This window comes from Capsicum annuum, chromosome 4 (genome assembly GCF_002878395.1).
Source record: "Capsicum annuum cultivar UCD-10X-F1 chromosome 4, UCD10Xv1.1, whole genome shotgun sequence".
Taxonomy (NCBI): domain Eukaryota; kingdom Viridiplantae; phylum Streptophyta; class Magnoliopsida; order Solanales; family Solanaceae; genus Capsicum; species Capsicum annuum.
The window spans coordinates 24,301,823-24,309,188 of NC_061114.1; the positions used below are offsets into that span (position 1 = coordinate 24,301,823).

The 7,366-nt window shown below is 33.4% G+C and overlaps 1 protein-coding gene and 1 long non-coding RNA gene across 13 annotated transcripts in view; one reads left to right on the forward strand and one right to left on the reverse strand.

Annotated features, from left to right (window-relative positions):
* Window positions 1–6,677, reverse strand: part of LOC107855913 (transcription factor BEE 2) — a 14,311-nt gene extending 7,634 nt beyond the window's left edge. For 2 of the 11 annotated variants that reach the window (XR_001670397.2, XR_007054846.1), the window contains exons 1-2: window positions 6,107–6,677; window positions 3,558–5,835 (exon numbers count right to left, since the gene is read on the reverse strand). The gene's annotated coding sequence lies outside the window, so the exon portion shown is untranslated. Of the gene's footprint in view, window positions 1–2,354; window positions 3,062–3,557; window positions 5,846–6,106 lie in introns of those variants that run through there. The other 9 variants (XR_007054848.1, XR_007054847.1, XR_007054845.1 and 6 more) reach the window with 9 other exon arrangements.
* LOC107855914 lies at window positions 137–7,107 on the forward strand. Of its 2 annotated transcripts, none has more exons than XR_001670399.2 (4): window positions 137–341; window positions 1,783–1,855; window positions 4,643–4,996; window positions 6,859–7,107. It is a non-coding gene; the product is annotated as an uncharacterized LOC107855914 (long non-coding RNA). The 2 variants fall into 2 exon arrangements; XR_007054851.1 differs by having other exon boundaries at window positions 186–341; window positions 1,596–1,855.
* The last annotated feature ends 259 nt before the right edge of the window (window positions 7,108–7,366 follow it).

Genomic DNA, 7,366 nt, shown 5'->3' on the forward strand with positions numbered 1-7,366 from the left:
TTTGCAGGGGTTTAAACCCCCACTATAAATTACGAGAGTTTTAAACCTCCGCTATCAATAGAAAAAATAACGTCTTATACCATTAAAAAAAATCCTTTTTTTTAATTGGCCAAAATTTTCACTCATTTTTTAATTCACAGCTTTTAATATTTCTCCCAAATCTCCCCCTCTCATTTTCCCCCAAATCAGCCTCTCTCTCCCCCCCCCCCCCCCCCCCCCCCTTCCCCCACATAAATTGACTCCGTCGGCCGATCATTGATACTCCGGCCGACCATTGCAATTGAGGTCATCAGATCTAGCATTATGGAGAGCATACAGAGAGTAGAGCAATTAGAGCTCAGGTCAGACTTCATATTTTGATCATTTATATATTGCTCCATGATTAGGTAGGATTGGCAGTAGGGTTAGCTGGTATAGTCTCTATTATTATGTCTAGAGGTGGTGCTAGGGTATTAGGGTTCTTGCATTAGATTTCAGTGAAGCTATGCAACTGCTTCATCCTATTACTTCAACCCGTCCCACAAAATATATCAAAAGGTATGACTATGATGAAGGAATCCTAATCATTCGTCTCGGAATGTGGTGGGATGAATGAGAATTTAGACTTTAATTTGAGTTTGGTGATTGAATGCAATGGTTCGCTTAGCGGGTTATGGCTCGTTAGATGTCAGTCCTAGCTTTAGAATTAGGGGTCGTGACATGATCCCCACCATAGTTGTTAGGTCAATAGTATATATGTAACTCATCCCTATCAATAAACTGTAAGACAACATCATCTATATTCACAAGCTAACAATCTCCACAAGTATAAGTCAACTTATAATATGAATATTAGGTAGACGCAAATGTTTTCACAATTGATTACTAAGACTAACGTGGCCATTTTATAATTTTCCTAGTAGGGTAGAGGACGTGAATTCATATATAGTTATCACAAGTACTATCTTAGCATGTCATCATCTAAATTTGGTAATATTTGATCTCGGATCTACCTATTCAGCAATGTTTACCTATTTTCTAATAGAATGCTCTTACCACTATGCATCCATGGTTGAAGTGTCCAACCATAATTAGCGAAATCATCCTAACTATTGAAATCTTGATAAAAATACAGGACAGTCAATTAGAAATGTCATGAGCGCCTGTGCTTCAAAGGGTTCCCTTAAGGTCGAGGAACATGTAATATGGTGTATGTACAATATCGTATTGATCATGAGATGGCACAAAAGCAATTTTCGAGAATCTAAGCGATTGCTAGTTCTTTTTCTTTTCCTAGTTCAGTTTTGCAGAAAAAAAACTGAAATAATCATCTTACTATTCCAAGTTTCTCTACTCCACAGCTTGAAACACACATTTTTTTTCCTTTTTACCTTGGTACAAAGATAAAAATGAATATATCATTATTTTTTAGTTTCCTTTGGCACTTTATTTTTCTCGCTCGATTAGTGGGTTTTTTTTTCAAGACTTCCTATTTTTTGGCTAAGAAAGTTATCTTTGTTCTTTATATAATTCTTGATACATTTGTTTTGTTTCTCGATTCTTAGTGTTTAATCATGAAAGGATCTTCTGGTATGTTATGTGGTTTATTATCTCAGGGCAAAAAATTGGAGGACAGAAACTGATTGGGGGTCTTGATTGTACTGTTCACAGAAACTTCTTTGGGATCCAGGTAACGGAATGGTTTTCTCATTTTGATTAGGCAGATACATTTGTTTGTTTCTCCATTCTTAGTGCTTAATCATGAAAGGATTTTCTGGTATGTTATGTGGTTTCTTATCTCAGGGCAAAAAACTAGAGAACAGAAACTGATTGGAGTCTTGATTGTACTATTCACAGAAACTTCTTTGAGATCCAGGTAATGGAGTGGTTTTATCGTTTTGATTAGGAAAATACATTTGTTTTGTTTCTTCACTCTTAGTGTTTAATCATGAAAGGATTTTCTGGTATGTTGGTTACTGCATACATTTGTTTTGCTTACTGCATTAATATTTAGTGCTTGTAAGTTTGGGTTGAAGCTCTAAAAGCTTTGGCATTCTGCATTGTATTCAACATATTTGTTTACAGTATTTACTTTAGACTTCTAGTGTTGTTGTTGTGCATTTTATTTTATTTTTGGGATCTCTACTCTTGTTGGTTAAGATGTTATTCATGGACATTAGGAGAATTCTATTACATTCATCTAAGCCAAACATTGGTTGTTAGTTACTACTTGATTATGCAGCTTTAATATGAATTGATTTATTGCAGAAAAATTTAGAGCTTAGCTTTTTTTCTTCCCAATTAGATTAAGAAATGTGTTGCTGCTTTCTCCTAGTTGACACTTTTATTAAGAAAGAAACTAACTGCAGACAGAATTAAGATAACTGAGGCCCCATATTTTATTACATAAGAAGCATCAAATAGGCTAATGCTAACATACAAAATCCCATGAAAATATTCTGCTAATATGATATATACAAGTGTAATAACCAAGCAAATTTCACAATTTTCTACTCCAAACGATGCGTCAAGCTTGGGTATTTCAACATCTCGTTTAATAGAAAATTATTAGTTTCATTGCGCCAATGGAGCGTCAGGATTAGGAACAACATCTGTTTTCCAATTCCATTTGCCAAGGGGATTAATCACCTACCAAAGCTCATAGTGACTGGCATGACCAACTAAGTAGTAGGTTAACTGATCCCCGGCAAATATTTAAGTGCAACTTACCTATAAGTAGTAGTGTGCACTTTTGTTGCTGTAGGTAGCCATTAACCACTCTTATATGGGTACAAGGGGTTGTGGACTTGTAGTAGAATGAACAAAGCTAGTTGTAAGGTGGTAGGTTTAATTAGTGGATTCCCTACTAGATTATTGGTGGGATTACTATGGAGTAATTTTGCTCATACATACAATTGTCCAACAGCTTTGTAACTTATATGACTTTACCATACATGAATTTGTTTGTTACAAATGTTTGGGTATGTGCCACTTTATCTGTCCCAATTGTCTTTTTCTTTGCATATACAGTATATATTTGTCCAGTGCTGCGACAAATCTGAGAATTGATTTGATGCATTTTCTGAAAGTAAACTAGCGATAATGAGAAGCTACATTAAAATTTCTGTAAGTTGTAAATATTTCAGTTATTACTTGTTCCAATTCTTAGAGAGTGAAGGTAGAACAAGGATCTCAGATGCTCTATGGTAAACAGGGACATTCCTGTTTGTGAAACAGCTCTAACAAATGCCATGTTTGCAGCTATAGTAGGAGCATGCCAATAATCTCCGGTCCCAAAAGTCACCTTATTTTTTTAAGCCAATTTTCTAGTTGTTGGGAGGCTCGTAAGCCGTTCTGAGGGGCAATCAGGCACCTCAGTTTTAGGTTCTGTGAGTGCTAAAAACTATATACTACTACTTAGATGATGTAAGAAAAGGGATCAATCAGTTTCTAGACCATGATCTTCTGAATATTAGGTGGATGCTTTAGTTATCCCAGGAATATTATTTCTGTCTACAAAATTGGAAAGATTATCATGCGTTAGTAACTGAAAAACTCATAAGTTTGTGAATGATTACCAGTGGATAGAAGTGTTCCAGGGGAACTTGTTAGTAACCTTGACCTCCATATTGTCACCTTCATGAACAAAAATTGTAGGTCTTGGATACTTGTTGTTGACTGTTAGCAGTCTTTTTGTGTGACACAAATGTGTAACGTTCTTCTTTTTTATCTGAAAAAACAATTAAATCAAAATAAAAATCACTTGTTAGACACTTGTACCTTTAGCTAATTAAACTTAAATTAACTAGAGAATTTCAGTTACTTACATTGTATGAGAAGCGCCTAATAATTTGGGAGGAAGAAGATGGCTTAATCAAGAAAATTGCTAGTGTTAGTAGTCCAATTACTAGCAACTGGTAGCAATGACCCACTGATTAATTTTATCTTTGTATTTTTTATTTACATGTAGTAGAAAAGCTAACCAATATTTTCATTTTGTGAAACCCAAATTCTTCTTTGAGACAGCCGAATCAATTGCTCAATGACATGTTTCTTTATCTATTGGAAAAAAGTGGCTACAAATAAGATTAACACGTGGAATAAAGTTGATGATCCACTTAAAAGTAAAGCTTAGATTATGGATAAGCTGTCGGATGGGATCCCACCGGATCAATGGATTTTTTTATTGAATACAATTTTAAAGAATCAACAAAGGTATTTATGTATATGAATTTCTTTATAGTTGTATAATTATTTTTTTCTAATTAAGGTATAAATATATTTTGTAAGAACATGCGTCAAAGGAACCGTGAAAATCAAAAGAAACAGATAATTCCACACACTGGTGGCTCTAAAGCCAATGCTACAAGAAGGGCTAAAATGGTGAGTGAATTAACCTCGAATATAATTATTCCTAACTAGTAAATTATTTTGATTATGTTTTTATATTTATAAATGGCCGAGACTGGACAATGGTCTAGGCTAGCACAAATGTACATTGCTACTCATAAGAATCAAGATGGAGTATATATTAATGAAGCGGCAAAACAAATATGTGTGAGTTATACTTATGTGCCATACACTCTTGTCGAGTAATCAACCATGGTATGCCAAATAAATTTCTATTTTTAATTTATTTTGACAACAAATTTTCTATATGTAGGAAAAAAATTGAGTCAGCTTTGAGCCGAAGCGCCATAGATGAGTCTCAAGTTTCGCCAAACGATGTCGTTGGTAAGGCGCTAGGCCAGAGCACTCTGGAAGGGTGAGATGCTTAGGATTAGGAGTTGTTCCTAGTAGAGTTTTCAAACAAGATAAACCTTGTTTTGGTGGTACAAGTGCTTCAAGTAGTGGAGGTTCTTGTTCGTTCCAATGTCGAGAAAATTTTGCTCAAATGATGAATTCTTACAATCAGATAATGAGTGCTTTGAAGACATATATGATAATGAAAGAAGGAATAATACCGGAATAATTTATGGGGCTCTTTGATTCTCCTTCAATGGTTTCTCCCACAGCAGTAAGTAAAGTTCTCCTTACTTTTTTTTTCAATTGAATCGGTTGTAAAAAATTTCTCTAATTTTATGTTATTTTTGAGTTGGTGTGCTGCAATTTTTCTTGATCAGATTGGAAGTTTTTCTTGTGTTGTTTTCTGGTATTCATAATTTCTTGTGAATTATAACTTCAACTTTTTCTTTATTATCAAGTGTAGCAAGATGCTTCTTAGGCTTAAAAGATTATGAGGACAAATATCTTCATGTCCATAGGTAGGAGTGTATTTTGGTGTTGTGTTTAATTATTCTGTTCACGTGAACCTTCATGTCCGTATGTGAACCTTTGGTTTTGCTTCAATAATTTTTTCAAGATAAAGTTATAGAGTTCTTATACAAGGAATAAGGTTACCGATTTGTCTAAGAATCTTGATATTGAGATTTGAGGTCTCGTTGAGGAGTGAATATTTGAAGATTTGAGGAAAAAGCTTTAGTATAATGATTTCTGCAATGCAATTCAATCTTTGCATTTATGACTTACCAAGTTGTTCATGAATATAATATTTTTGAAATCCATTGATCCTTAAGAATGTCCAAACAAATATTTCCATTATTATTTATGGAAAGCCACTTGTCAATATATGTGGAACTTAATATCACTAGTACTTTGTTATTTCCTCTTTTTTTCTTTCCTTTTTAAGGTGTTGGGGGGTTAGGGCTTATGATATTAAAAGTCATACCTTGGGAGGTTTGAAAGGGTAATCAGGGGGGAAATAGATGGTGACTTAGAAAACACCTCCAGCATAAGGGCTGTCATTTGGACCAATTATAGTTGCTTGCCAATGAAACATATCTTGAGCTACTGGACCTGAAAAATACTATAACAAATCTTGAAAACTGGTTTCTACTTGAAACTAGCTTTAAATTTGATAAGAACTCCTTAATACTATAGTTTGCACTTAGCAAATACTACTACTAGTAAGTCATAGGGTTAGTTCAATTGGTAAAGGTTAAGAGACTTGTATCTTAATTCACAAGTTCGAGTCCTGTGCCAAGTGAACTATGATTGGTCCAAAGATTGACTCCAAGCAAATTTTCTGGTCATAAAAAGAAAATAGTACTAGTAATATTTAGTGTACCTGCACTGCATGAAGTTGGAGGGTCTCTTTGCAAATCTCTTAGCTCCTTAAGAATTCTCCTGGATGCCATTAGTACCACCACCACTTAAGTTAAATAAAGAATGATAATGAGAAGATTTTAAAAGTAAGAGAGAAAAAATCAACTTGATGAAGATGTTGATTTTGTGTGAGTTTTAGATATCCTCATAAGTAATAAAATGGAAGGGTATATATGTATAAAGGAGCTGGCTAAGAGAAGAAACACAACTTTCTTTTCTTCCAGCCTCATTCTGTAGATTCTGTGGCAAAAATCAATCCATCCTTTTAAAAAAAATCATATATGATTCTCAGCCTTGTGAAACAACACAAAAAGATTATTCTCCACCATAACTTTTCTCATGTGCGATTTTTCAAACAGCATTCCAATTTGAAAAGAAGAAAATTTTCCGTATTATATCCTTCACTGACACTGTCTAAAATCACCACAAGATGTCATTGACATCTATTATATCTTAGCTTTTTGATATGTCTATCCGTTTCAATTTATGTGGTGATATTTGATTGGTCATGATAAATTCTTTAAGAACAAATTAAAAAAATTAATGTGTCTCACAAAATTGAATAGAAAGTAAGTAATCTAGTAATAACTCTCTATAATGTCACCTCATTATAACGACATTTCACTATAGAGGCTTGATTTTCACTATAACTTGTTGTTTATAATAAGGATTGAAGTTTATTGATTGATTTTTATACTTTGCCTTTTTATGTAGCCGAGTGATACAGCTAGTGGACCTATTTCGCGCATGGATGCAAGGAGATCACAGGATGATAATGATCCTAATGACATTCTTTGATTTCGTTGTATTTGTGTGGTTGGAATGAATCTTAGAATATTGAAGGTTTTGTGTTTAAATTTGATTTTGTAGTTTGACGATACTAGTTAATGTTAAAAATTTAGAGTTTGAAGATGTTAATGTTGAAAATTTAATTTTGAAGTTTAATGTTCAATGCATTTGTGATATGCTTGTCAATTACAATGTTTAATTACTCTGTTGTATTAATAATGAATTGAACAAATATTGAATTGTAGATTATGCCCAAAGGAACAATTAAATTTGAGCTAAAATTAGAATCTATAATTAGTTATTGAAAATTGACGAGCCCTACTAAATTTAAAAAGATAAAAAATTGCGGAGGTTTTAACCCCTGCAAGTTTTAAATAAAAATATATTATAAAAAGAATTAAATTTAGAATAACGAGGTCAATAACCACCATAA